The sequence below is a fragment of the Mustela nivalis genome (assembly GCF_964662115.1).
Source record: "Mustela nivalis genome assembly, chromosome: 15".
NCBI classification, from domain to species: domain Eukaryota; kingdom Metazoa; phylum Chordata; class Mammalia; order Carnivora; family Mustelidae; genus Mustela; species Mustela nivalis.
This window is the reverse complement of record NC_139034.1, coordinates 23682245-23696574: the sequence shown is the minus strand read 5'-3', so window position 1 is coordinate 23696574 and position 14330 is coordinate 23682245.

Here is a 14330-nt window from a genome sequence, read left to right as displayed (position 1 = left end):
GAATAGGAGGAAGAAGAGGAGTGAGGTCGGCGGTGGGGGGAACGCCCCACCTATACCTGTGGCTCTCACCTTTCTGGGGCAGAAACCCGGACTTGGGGGATCTGGGAGACATTTGCCCTTTCCCTCCCCATGCACATTCAACCCGTTGCCCACTCCAAGTATCCCTTCTGCTTCTCCTGCGTTTCTCTGCTGCCCCTACCCCACCCAACTACCCCATGGTTTCCTCTGGGGCAGACTGAATCTCCAGTTTGGAGAGAATGCGTTTGCCTCATTCTAGATCTTACTTCTCAGCCTTCCCCCAGCCCCATGCCCCTCCCAAGGCGCCACAGCCACTCCCCCGGCCCACAGTTCCTCCCCTTGCCCCACAGCCCTTCCCCAGGCACCACAGCCCCTCCGCCTGCCCCACAGCCCTTGCCCAGGCACCACAGCCCCTCCCCCTGCCCCAGAGCCTTTGCTCATGCACCACAGCCCCTCCTCCCCCATCCCCAGAGCACTTGCCCAGGCACCACAGCACCACCCCTGGCCCCATGCTCTTCCCAGGCCCTCAGCCCCTCCCCCCAGCCCTTGCCCAGGCACCACAGCCACTCTCCCCCACCCCACAGCCCTTTCCCAGGCACCACAGCCCCTCCCCCATCCCCAGAGCCCCAAGGCCACCCCCTGCTCCATCCCTGCCCTTGGGAGGGAGGTGCACCATGGTGGTCCACATGGGTGGACCATGTGAACTGTCTGGGCTAATGAGATATTCTTGATGCAATGCCTCCAGAGGCTTGCCAAGTCCTTGTGCCCTGGAGTTGGGCAAGCTTTCATTCCTGGGATCCCCCGAGAAGGTTATGCACCAGGCAGAGGCGCCACTTCAGATATGGCCTCTGCAGAAACCTGAGGAATAGACCAAAGTCTATTCAGGAGCCTAAAGCCATGCCCCGCTCGCCCGCCCCAGAATGAGAGTAGCCCAGATCAGCTGCAGCGAGGTGAACCCACAGAGCCCTGGTCATGAGAAGAAATAGCCTTTGTCTCAAGTCACTGAGGGTCGGATGCTTTGTTACGTGGCGTGGCTGCTCGGTTTGCGGGCTGATGCAACCCTGGTCATCCAAGCTCCCGCCCTTCCTCCTTAAGCCCAACTGTCATAGGGATGGTCGCTGTAGCAGGAAAGACTTCCCCATTAGAGATATTCTGACTTTCTTCCAGAGGCTTATTCCTTTGTTCACGTGCCAACATACGGAGATCCATGCTCAGCCTTAGCAGCGGCGACAAGAGGCAAGAGCGGGGAGGTTCTGCAGGAGGCTGAGACATACGCCCTTTCTTCGAGAGTGAGAGAGCATGGCCTGAAGCCAGCAATCACATGGCAGGGTACCGGCCACGTTTCTGACCCAAGAGCAGACCACGGGGAGACAAAGTCATCATTCTGCAGAAGCCCATGTTTCTTCTTAAGACAAATTATCTCTATTTTTTTAAAAATCCCCAGTAATTACAAGTATCCCTTCTTCTGCACACGCCGCATGAGCCAGTGCAACACAGCCTTCCCATATGTCAGTACCAGTTACGCCTTCTTTTAAAGCGTGTTCTGTGCTTCCTTCTGGAAGGAGGTGAATGAAATGTTCTTGTAAATGGACAAATGATTCACGGGATCATGACTACTTCTCACCAGCTGCATCAATTCTAGGCAGCGATGGGACTTGGTGAGATATTATTTACAACTTGTTAAAAACACTCCTTGAGACACTTCAGGCCTTGTTCGGTCCTGGTGAGCTCAGCTGAACGTGGCTGGGATGGCAGTCGGCCGAAACTGGTCCTCCCGGCACACCCACGCTGCCTGGGCCCAGAGGAACTGCATGCCGGCATGGGGAGGCTTCTGGAACTCTTTCCTCTGAGTGGGAGGACGGGGAAGCCTGAGACATGCACGGGACTTTACTGGGCCATCAACGAGGCATTCGATCAGGCATCGATCCAAGTGACATTCTGTCTGGTGATGGGGTCACAGCTACACAGGGCAAAGGACAAATACACAGTCCTGCTCTCAGGTTGCCTATGGTCTCACAGAGATACGGTTCCCCGTCTATTAGGTAGTCTTCAGGAAAGAAATGACCTGGCTTGCCTGTCCCTTAATCTCCTTCTCCGTCAAATTATGAAAATGAAAATGGTAATCACATCCCAGGACGGTGGGGACACCCACGTCAGCCAACACATGTCCGCCATACCCCCTTGTTCCCTGAGAGAACCCTGAGCTTGTTGGGACCGCCATGCTTCCTGATGACGGCTCACCTTCCCAGGCTCTCTGCGGCCACGTGGGCCACGCACCCCGGTTCCTGTCCGTGAGCACAGATAGAAATTTTGGTGAGCGCATTCCTTTCTGAGTAAAAGGACAAAGTTTCGCGAGACACGCTGTTCATTTGCCTTCTCTCCAGAAACACCTGAATGGAACCTCTGACCACGTGGGACCAAGGGGACAGTGATGGGCTGGAGGGGCCTTAGGCTCCGGACGTGCTCCTGGGCACCTGTCAGCCGTGTTCTACTTAGTTCCAGACACTTCTTGCTTCAGCAGCTGTCTCACGGGCGAACGTGCTCTGGACAGTGTGAGCCCACAGACTGCCAGGTATGCGGGAAGTACTCCGTGGGGCCGCACTGTGTGGATACTGATGCCATGAGCACCCAGCACGGTGGCGTGGTGAGCGGATGCGGACACCAGATGCTTCACGGGGCCTGCAGTCCCAGACAGTGCCACGGGTTCTGAGCCTCAGAGGTCTTTCCAGGCGGACCCCTCTGCTCCTCCCAGCTGTCCTGCCCTCCACGGGGCCTCTACACTGGCCATTCCAGGAGGATCCAAGCTGGAGCCCTGGCTTCAGTCCTGCGCGAACAGTCCGCCTCGCTTATTTCCAATGGGGGTCTGCTCCCAGCTCACTCCCAGATCAGAACCTCCCGGAGTGACAACTCACCATCAGTAGCCCCTTGACGCCTCCGTCCTTCGTGCCCGAGTGCTGACACTGCCACGGACATTTCAGCAAGGCCTGGGGAGGCACAAAAAAAACCTCACTTTCAAAAATTCAATCCTAAAAAAAAAAAAAGAATCATGCAATGTTTGCTTTTTGACAGTGATATATTCTTGTTAACTTCAATATAAAAATGTTTTAACTTCCCTGCTGATGGAAAGAATTAATTGTATTCGAGGAAGATGCTGGGTGTTCAGCCGCAGTTCTGAGGGCCCCCTCAGAGGGCGTCCGGGAGCTCCCTGTCCTGTCCTCCATGGGACGTGGGTGCCCTCCTGGGACCCCTTGTTCCACACACTGTCCCGTCCTCATGGAGTGTCTTACCTCCCTGGCCACTGGCTTCCAGTTACTCGTGTGTGACCAACGATCCCCACACCTAGAGACCCCTCCTCCCGAGGGGGACAGGTGCCCCAGGAGCAAGCAGGCACCAGCTGCCTGGACGCGCCTCGGTACCACAAGCGGGGAGGCGTGAGGACAAAGAGAGCGTCTGAGAACAGATGTGCCGGCCGGTGACGTCCCCACGCACCCTCCCAAGCCGTCTCTGCCCCGCACCCGAGTGTGGAGGTTGAGGCTGGGGCAGGAGGGCAGGGAGGGACCTGCTTGCTGCTGGGAGGGACCCGGCAGGGAGGGACCCGTCTCCGGATCCCCGTCCCTGGGATTTCTTACCCCCAACCCCACATGGGAAACTGAGTGCTTGGTGTTCATTCTGAGCGCGGGTCAGTGGTCTGTACAGGAAACCAGGATGGGCTCTGGTGTTGGCCACATCCCCCCAGAGCCACTCTCAGGGGCCCAGCAGAACCAGGGGGGCTCTATGCGTCTCCTCCGAGCCCCTCCCCTTGGCGCTCTGGAGGGGCAGGCTGCCCTCCGGGAGCTGTCCGTGGCTGTGGGCTAAGCTTCTGAGGTCTAACAGCCCCTAGTCTGCCATTAAGAGCTCCGTTATGGGAGCCTTCATAGCAGGTATCATTGAACAGACATTAAGACCCAACTGGCCATGGTTAAGGGGACCATTAGCACATGCCTTATGTTTGCCTTGACAAAGGGAGACCCAGCCAAGCACTCATGTGATAATGGGCCGGGAAACACCCCGTGGGGGAAAGTAACAGGATGGGGGGCGGGGAGGGCACGCCCTGCCTGGGGCCCTCAGAGCAACAGCCTCGCCCTGGCCTCCCTGGGTCTCTGGCACTGGACCAAGGAGGTGGGGACCGCTGCCTGCCCCGCCAGCCTGAGCATGCTCCGGGGAAGCCTGCCTTGTGACGGCAGGACAAAGGGTCACGCTGCCTCAGTTTCCCCTGAGCTGACGGGTCTTTGGGAGCCGAAACCAGCGTCAAAGCGAGCCGAGCTCATTTATGCTTCTGTGGATCTGAAGGGTTCAGGCCCGTCAGGGCACCGACACCCCACCTCCAGCGGAACTGCGCATCCGCACAGGTGGCCGGCCCCGCCGACCCACTCTCCCACCTGCAGCCTTCCATGACCAGGAGGCGGCGCAGTGTGGGGTGCAGATGTGCGCTTTGGGTTCAGGTCTCCCTGGGTTCGACGCCCAGCTCTGCCCCCTGCGAGTCAGGCTCCTCTTTTCTGTTCCCGTGGGGCGCTGCGCACACCATCCCTCTGGCCGCCCAGTTCCCTCTGCTCTGTGTTCATGCCTGCACCTGCTGGAGAGTGGAGAGCCCAGGGTCTCCTGGACCCTGCCACTCCCCAAGGGAGCAGACACCCCCTAAATCACATTCCATCCATGAAGGTCCCTTCCCTGGGCCACGCCCGATGGCGAGCACAGCCGGAGACTATCCGCAAACCCACCAACCTGCCGGCTGACCAGACCTCGCGCCCCCACCTGCGTACCCAGCCCGGGCCATGCGCTCAGCTCACTCCTGCCATGCTTTCTGCTCCCAGCGCCCCAGGTACCACTTCCTCCTACCCGCTCCTCCTCCTCCCCTTTCTGAGCCCTTCCCTGCCCCCACCCTGCCTCCTCCCAGGCGGTCCCTCCCCCTGAACCTATGGCTCCCCATAGCCTCCATGTCCCTCAGCCTGTAGGCCCCTTCTACGGGGCATATGCCTTCAGGACCCTGCCTCGGGCAGCCAGGTCCTCCTCCTCCTCTCTCTCTGCCATGTGCTGTGGTGACCAGCACTGTATGTGAACGTGCTCTTGCCAGACTCACCCCGGCCCTAACTGAACGTCAGGTGCACTCTACCCACCCGATGAGCCAGTCCCAAGGCTGCGCCCTGCCAAAGGGGTGGGAAGGTCAGCACCCCTCGTGCCGGGCCTGTAACCTTGCACACTTAGCCCCCAGCCACGGACAGCCTATAGCCCCCCATGCCTGGAGTGCAGGGCACTCCCACGGGCCGCGGCCAGCCAAGCCCGCAGTGTCTCCCGTGGTTCATCCAGGCCCTCTCACGCGCACAAGTGCCTCCTCTAAGATCTCTCATCCCCCGTGAGTGGTGGCGCTTTTACTCTTAGGACAGCGCTCACTGGGTCAGACATTGCGGTCCGGAGGGGGCTAAACAGTGGCCGCTAGAGAGGCACGTCTGCGTTCGCGACTCTGCAACCTGTGGCGGATACCTTTAAGGGGTCTTGCCTGATGTAAATAAACGAAGGATCTCAACATGAGACGGTCCTGGATCATCCCCCAACCCAGACACAAGCGTCCTTACCAGACACACACACAGAGGACAGGACACACGGACACAGAGACGGATGGAGGGACGCAGCCATAACCACAGACACTGGGGCCACAGCGGCTGTGCAGGGCCAGACAGACCCTGCCTCAGACCTGGCCTGAGTGGCTGCTGTGGCCTCGCCTCATCCATAGACGTCCGGCCCCCCGGGACAGTGATTCCAGATCCCCCAGGGACACTTAAGGGGCAGCGGGCAGCTTGTTAGAGTCTCGTGGGTGCTGAGGGGCGAGGGGGGTGGTTGGTAAAAACAACCCTTTGCCCCCTAGGTTGCTGTGGACTTAAGGGTGTAGAAGAATGGACCCATGGACAGCAGGGAGGGCACACGTGGGACACAGCGTGTGCTTGGAAGGCACCTGCTGAAACAGCCCGTCTGCGGGGTCCCCAGCTCACGCGCTCTGGTCTCCGGGGTCTCCGGGCTCACACGCTCTGGTCTGAGGGATTCCCCTTCTCATGCACTGAGGTGTGCAGGGTCACCCACCCTCGTGCTCTTGTCTGTGATGTCCCCCGCTCATGCACTCTGGTGTGCGGGGTATTCTGGGCCTCCGGTCTCTGGTCTGTAGGGTCCCTGGCTCACCTGTACTGATCTGCAGAGTCCTCTGCTAATCTGCCCTGGTCTGCGGGGGTCCACCGCTCACGTGCTCTAGTCTGGGGTTGCCTGCTCGTAAGCTCTGGTCCGTGAGGTCTCACCGACTCTGCACTCTGGTCTGCAGAGTTTCCCTGGCTCATGCGCTCTGGTCTGTGGGGTCTCCCCCTCACGCACCCTGGTCTGCGGCACCTCCCTGGCTTGGGGGCTCTGGACTGAGGGGTCCCCTGCTCACAAACCCTGGTCTGTGGGGGTCTCCTGCTAACGTGCTCTCGTCTGTGGGGTCTCCCCAGCTCTCGTGCTCTAGTCTGGGGGGTCTCCCCAGCTCTGCACTCTGGTCTATGGGGTCTCCCCAGCTCATAAGCTCTAGTCGGCAGGGTCTCCCCAGCTCACTCACTCTGGTCTACAGGGTCTGAACCTCATGCACTCTGTGTCCACCCCGCCACACAGCACCTGTTTCCCAGCCACCACACTGCTGACACTACCTGCTGAGAGGCTGTCCTGGGCTCTGTAGGATTTGAGTAGTGTCCTTCCACTGCATTCGCCCCGGCTTGGCTCCCTGTCATGCGGAACGACCCTGGCTCACTCTGGCCCAGGTTGGGAGACACCGCTGCCCTGGTGGAGAACAGCTTACTAGGTGGAGAAGCCAGGACTTCAGAACCTGGGGCTCCCGCTTGCAGCGGGCTTGGGATGCAGGCAGGGGTGCTGGGTGGAGCACTGGAGCCGGCAGATGGTTAGCAAAGGCCCAGGGTGGGCAGGCCAGGCAGGCGGTACACAGACAGGTCCCCGGATCGCCCTGGACAGTGGCACCAGCTGCACGGTGACTGCAGGTGCTTCGAGAAGCCGCGATGTGACGTGAGCCATCTGCCCATCACAGTGTTGGCTGCCCCGTGGCAGTTCTTGCTGTTCCAGCCAGCTGAGTGAACCCTTAATGGAATGCGGGACAAAACCTCCCATGCTGCAAAGCCTCCCAATCAACTCTTCAAATAAGAGGCACATGCCCAAGATGGGGGTGGGAGTGTGCAGTGTGATTTGGAGGAGTGTCTCTGCCAGGGCTGAGATTTCTGTCGTGGTGATAGAGGTTCTTAAAGACCCGGGCCCCCGGCCTGTGATGACGATACTGGCTGTTGACAGACAAAGCTGAATCGGAAAAAGAGAGACCACGCTTGGGGACTGTCTCTTCATTTTCCTTTACTATGTCTACGGTCCAATCCACGGCGGTGTCAGCCCCTCCCCACAGAGCTCCATGGTGGCCCTTTCCCCCTCATCTGTCCTCTGCCTAGAAACTGAGGGGAAGAAGCACAAAGTCCCTCAGACTCTGGAGGTCTGAGCCCATGCGACTCTGCCCTTTGCTGCTGTGTGACTTCAGGACAGGCGAGCCTGGACCACCTTTCTGAACAAGACAAGGACGGCCACGATGATACCACATCTGCTTACTAGTGGCTTATTCCAGAGCCCACAGGAGTCACGATAGCACTCTGAGGGCGTGTTCTCACTACTCCCATCTTACAAAAGAGAGAGAGCCTTCGAGAGGTCAGACAGTTTACCAAGGCAAAGCACCTCATCAGGGCCACCCTGTGTGGTTGTTCTGGTTGTGTACTGCACAAAGGAGCTCCACCTAGGGCGACAGTTAAACTGCCGATGAATGCTGATGTCCAAGACAGCATGAAGTGGGCACAGGGCTCCCAGCGCCCCGCTGGGCATGTCCGAGAACGATTTCCTTCATGACCCACCCAGACGCCCATGCCCGGATCCCCATGCAGGAGCACAGGAGCTCACGCTCCCTCTTGGCCTGACACCTGCTGCGGAGCAGACCCAAGTCAGCTCTGGCTGCCTGACTGGGGAATGGAGCAGGTGCACGCTGGTGTCCATGAGACTGGGAGAACAAGGGAACAGCAGGTGGACGTGGGGCACCAAGCAGGACCCTGCGCAAGGACCAGGACCACAAACGCTGCTCTCTAGCAGTCTGGAGGGTAGACAACTCAAGGCAACCTTGCTGGCTGGACCCAAGCGTCACAGGGCTAGCCTCCCTGGCCTGACCTGTTTCCTGCCTTTCCCAACCTGCCCTTCTGCGCCCCATGATCTCATGACGGCCCAAAGACAGAAGGGAGCCTCACATGAGGCCTGTCCTTCAGGGTCCGGGTGGGTCCCACCTGCTTGCTCAGTGAGGAGCGCGGGAGGGGCGTCAGCTCTCACCAGGCCCCGAGATTCCTGTAGGTGGATGTTTCCCTAAATGTTCCCTGACTCCTGCCCAACATGCTCCTCTGGTGCTTCAGCAACCCCTCCGTTCCGCCCTCCAGCAAGCATGTCGGGCTCCAGCTGCAGCACAATGTGCGAGTTCTCCACACACCACGCTGCACCACATGGGACGGGGACTTCATGCCAGCGGCCTCTGTCAGTACTGTGCACGACCCACTCTTCCCTTTGCACGACTGCCACTGATGATGAAGTCCTTGAGACTGTGCTAGGGTCACCTCCACCAGGAAGCCCTCCCTGATTACTCAGTAGTCGCCCTGAAGATTCTCACCCTCTCGAGGTCAAATGACAGTCCTCAGCTCCGTTGCCTGTGCCCACAGGGGCCTGCACTCCCCTCTGTCATAACGTGTACCACTCTTGGTGCTCACCTTCTCCACCAGACTTTGATCCTCTCCACACTGTGGACTCTGTAGCAGGGACTTGAGCAACTGAGAAAAGCTTTCCTCTTGGGTGGGGTGGTCTCAAGGTCTGGTGTGGACCAGAGCCAGGGACTCACAAGTCCTTGGGACTCTGCTAAATTGGGAGCTCCTCACCAGGCCACCGCCAGCAATGTCCGAGGCTCCCCATCCCCCGCACCTCTGGCCCCCCTTCTGGTCCTGAGCTTATCTGGGACAGGGCAGCTCCTCACAGACGTGCTCTCAAACCCTCCAGCAGGCGCCGAGTGCTAGCCATTCTTCCCAGGGATACCGTGAGCGTTCCTGTGCCAGGACGGAGCATGCGAGAATCTGATGTGACACGCTCCCCAACCTCAGAGAAGGGCCTGACCAGTGAGGAATGGGCCGCAAGGCAAACCACTGGAACGCGATGTGTTCGCACTTGGGTCGAGCAAAGCGCTGTGTGACGCGGTGCTGAGACGGGCTGGCCCTACCTGGAGGAGAAGGGGTTGGCTCTGGCCGAGAACAGGTAGGCTGTTCCAAGCAGCGCACACGAGGTTGGTTCCAAACTGCACAGCACTAGAGCGCCTGACCAGCCCTCCATGCGGCACCCAGGACGCAGGGATGAGGGATATCCAGAAGAGCCCAGCCCTGGAAGAAAGGCATCTTCACCGCCAGGACAAGGGACCTAGAATTTGCCCTGCATGCGACAGAGGCCAGGACAGTCGGGCGCTTCATAGAGACACCACCTTCTTGGGACCTGAGCCAGCGCCCCAGCAGCTGATGACTTGCTGGCTCTGAGCTCCTCCGGCAGCAGAAAGGACAGACAACCAGGAAGGCCCAAGAGGCAGGAGACCGGAGGCAGCTGTCCTTCTGACGGGGATGTCCTCTTCTTGGACAGCCCTCAAAGCAGGAGCTCATCAAGGAACAGACAGAGTGACGGGGCCATGGACACCTCCTGGATCCTGGGAGCATGCTCAGGTCCGGGCGAGATGGCGCAGAGGTCAGAGAGAACATGGCCTCACTGGGTCGAGGATGCAGTCCTTCCTTCCAAAGAAGCCATGGTCTCCACATCCAAACCATCTGAACAGATTCCCAGGTTTGTGGTCGGGATGCAGCCCTAGAGCACGGAGGGAGGGAGGAAGGAATCAGAGGCTGCCAGGCCTCTCCCCCAGCACCATATACGCCATCCCCAGGACCAACCGGGGAGCCCCAGGCCAGGGCAAGCTCCTTCCCTGGACATGAGGACCTGGGCCCAGCCCTGGGGAAGCAGGATGGAGAGGAAGACTACGTTCTTGGTGCTGGTCCTGCCGGCCTGCTGGTCATCCCCTCAGGACCAAGGGGCAAGAAAGAGCAAAAGAGAGTTCCCGTCCCCAGGGATTCTCAGTCCACACAGCAAGAAAGGCCCAAAGGAGCGCCCCAGCTCATGGCCCCAAAGCCACTGGAATGTCACAGTGTCCAGCCCCTCCCTGGTTCTCCTGCACGAGTGGGAGACACAGCTCCTCTGAGAGACCCCTGCGTCCATGGTGACGCTCCCTCGCCTGTGATCCTCCACACCCGTCTGAGCTGGGCCTGCAGCCCCAACCGTGCAAAGATCAGCTTTTTTTCTCAAAACAAGGAGTTCACCTGCCGCTCAGCTTTTTTCTCAAAACAAGGAGTTCCCTGAGGCCGGTGGCTTTGTCAAGCCCCAGGCATGGCCTGCAGCAGGTGCACGGTCCCGAGTCCTGAATTGCAGAAACACGTGCCATTAGGCCCCTGCAGAAGCTCATCGGTGGGTGCACCACCCGCCCTAGATCCTTCCATGCTGCTCTCTGAGATGCAGGACCTCAGCACCTGGATGAGCAGAGAAGATCACTGACAGTCTTTGCCCCAGTGGAGGACCCCCTCCTTTCTCAGGGAAGTAGGTCCTTGGTGGCCAGTCACACCCCCTGGTCAAACCATGGGGCAACCCCTCCCTGAGCACAGCTGATGCACCCCCACCTCCACCAGGCACCCTGGAGTATAGGACATGTACGGGCTGGGGCGAGCCTCCAGCGCTGGAGGCCAGTGGGTGACCAGCACAGAAGGGCTCTGGGGGGCGTCCAGGAGTGGGCAGCCCCCAAGAAATATTCCCCCAGGCTCATGGAAACTGTCCACACGGTGGAGAACCCCGTGAGGCCAGCCCGTGATGGTCCGCCAGCGAAGGAAGGCATGCATCAGTTTAAGTCTGTTCTTCATTCCAGGAGACTGAAACTGGGACTGCATGGTGGAAAGGTATTTCTGAACACTCAGAGTGGATGGTGGCTTCCAGGCCACTGCCATCCCCGTCACCCTGAGGTCACGGTCAGCACAGAGACGCACTGCTCACAGCCTGTCTCCCTCTTGAACTAGAGGCAGGCTGTCATGCCTCTAACGGGTTTCCCGCGGCCACCGGGAAAAGTCACCACACACTCTCTTGCAGCTCTGGAGTCACGAGGTCTAAATTCGGGGCCGTGCTCCCCAGGCAAGTGTATTCTCTTGTCTCCGAGGAGTCCAGACACAACTGTGCCCTTGCCCCCGGGGCCCTCCTCCACCTCCAGCAGCGGTGGCGATCCTCCACCTCCTTCCCTCGCTCCCGGTCTGTGTCTTCCACACACAAGCCCACACACAGAAACATATACACGTGTGCACACACATGCCTCTGCCTCCCTTGTCTCACCTCATCTGATGCAGACCCACCTGCCCCCACGTAGGAGGCTCCTCGTACGGAGCTGGTGTGTGGCCCAACAATCCAGGATCACCCCACCCCCAGTGAGAACCTTGAATCAGTCACATCGGCGAAGCCCCTCCTGCAAGGGGACGTCTCACATTCCCAGCTTGGGGGCAGCAGGACGCGGCATCTTCTGGAGGCCGGCACCCCATCTGGCCCAAGCCCCAGCCAGCTATCAGGTGCAGTTTCTAAAGCCCCTCAGGCCTTGGGCTGATCCCCCCCAAACCCCAGACAGAAGCCTATCTGTGTGGCTCCGAGCAGTGTGCCACCCCCGCCGCCTGGCCCTCAGTTTCCCGTGTGTGCAGGGCCATGGGCTTCCAGTTCTGCCATCCTGCCGCAAGACCGCTCGGCACACAGGCTGAGCAGGGAGGGCCCGGCCGTTCGCTCGCAGCCCGGCAGTGAGGACAGCTGTGTCCAGAGAGAAGCCGCTCACCCAGGACCCAGTCATGGAACGTGAAGAAGTCCCTCAGCTTGCGTGTTCTAATTGAATCAGCACAGATTTAACTCGGGTGTGACGTTCAGAACAGGACCCATAAAAACATCCACCAGTGCTGCTCTACGGGGCCTCCAGGAGGAAAGATGCCCTCAGGGGGTTCAGGAAAGGGCCACCTGGCTGGGGCTGTTAGCCGGAGGCTGGGAAGGGCTGGCGGGAAGCGTGTGAGGAAGGATCTACAACAGGCCAGAAGATGTCACCCTCCCACCTGGACGTCCCAAAGCAGAGGACAGGGTGTAGGGAGGGGGACCAAGCCGGCCACGGGTCCGAGGCTCAGTGTTCTTGGCTCCAAGATGCCTGTGCCCCTCAGCATGGCTCTGAGACGGGTTGAAGGCAAACCCCTCATGCTGTTCGGCCAGCAACAACCTCCAACGACAAGTGTCCACTAGACCTCCTGACCTCCGTCTGACCAGCCTTCGCCCAACCCCAGAAACACTCTTACTGGTTCCCACTCTGCTAGTGAGGAAAAAGCCCTCCTAATAAAAGCTCCTCACTAATCACAAGAATCCCCTCTTGTGGAAATTTGGCACACATTCTTCAACAACAAAAAGGAAAACAGGATGTCTGCTTTGCAGCACTTACCAGCCCTGAGAAGGAGATGTGGTGGACTCTGACTCATTTTTCCAACCATGCTGGGGAACGGAGATGCTGTCAATGTGAGCGTGAAGGAGCTATGGGGACAGAAGTTAGAGACGGAGTCCGTGAGAGTCTAACAGATGTTATTTTTGGAACTGGCTTTGGGGCAGCAGATAGAACCGTCGCTGCTGGGGCTCTGAAGGTCACAGCTGCGCTAGGACACCAGGGGCCCCAGTGTCAAAAGCAGCAGCTTCCAAGGGCCAGGACCTCCCCGTCCCTCACATGGAGGATTTCCTCTGAGAACACCTCCATCCTCACATGAGAGCCCATGTCCACACAGGACGGATGAGAAAGGCTGACACAGAGAGGAGCACGTGGGGGTGGGGACAGAGGTTCAAGCCGCCAGCCAAACGTGGCACGCAGCCACCAGGTAAGCCGGCGAGTGGTGCCAGGAAGGTGCCGGCAGACGTCCTGGCAGAGAGGATTGGAGAGACCACCTCCCCTGCGGACGCCGGGTGTGGGCAGGAGGCCAGGGTCACCTGTTTACTGGACTTCCAACTCCTGAGGGCTGGCTACAATCTGTCTTGTCCATGCCTCTGTGCCCCATGCAGAGGAACGTGCCCAGCAGAGAGCAGGTCCTCACAACATGGTAGCTGGCTGAAGGAACGATGAATGAGTGAGTTCCTAAGCACACGGCGGCGCTGAACCAGCTCAGAGCTGAGCCCTCGGGACTCCAGCGCACTCTGCTTGGGGATCACCCAAGCCTCGAGGACCCCCCCAACCAGCTGCCCTCTACGCAGACTCCTCGGGCTTCTCTGGGACTCCTTTACTCAGCCCTGCCTGATGGCCGGCTGGCCACGAGGTGGGACCCAACCCAATGCAGGGGCTCCCGGGGTTCCCCGGACAGCTCCCTCCCAGCCCCGCAGCCTTTTGGCCACCAAGCCCTCCTCATTCCACCTTCCATCCTCCTTCTACCTTACAGCTAGCTCCCTCCGTCTCGGCTGGCCCTGCATCCTGCCCTGCGTCCTGCCCCTCCGGCCAGGGGGCCCCACCCGCCTCTGCTGCACTAACAAGCAAGCCCCATTCCAGAGCCTGTGGTACCATCACTGTCACCCGAGGCAACCACAGCACGGCCACTCTCCCACCACAGGGCCCAGCATTCAGGGAGGGGAAGTCCCGTCTGGGACACAGCGTTTTCACGGCAGAAACAGAAGCCAAGCCAGGGGTGGAAAAACTCACTGCCTCCGGGATGGTTCCATAGCTGGTCCCCAAGTGTCGGATGCCCCTCCCTCCACAAGAGGGCGTTAACGGCCCCACTGAAGGTGAGTGGGACTGCTGGCCTGCTGCAGCCAGCAAATGTCCGCCCGGGTTTCCTGGGATCCCTAGGCTGTGGCTGCAGGGTCCCCAGGCAGCGTGCTGGCCTCCACCTGTGCCCACAGGGCTCTGTCTCCACCGTCTAGGTCACCTGGACTTCCACCACGGGAGAATGGGGTGCAGGGCATTGCCTGAACCCTACACCAGCAACGGGCGCAGAAATGTGTGCAGAGAAGCAGAACAGCAGGCCTGCGGCGAGGCTGGGAAATACCGCTCACCCCCCAGTAGACTGCAGCCTGGGAGTGGAAGACCGGGATCTAGGTGATGCCCGTGTCCCCAGGAGAAGGGCGGCTCT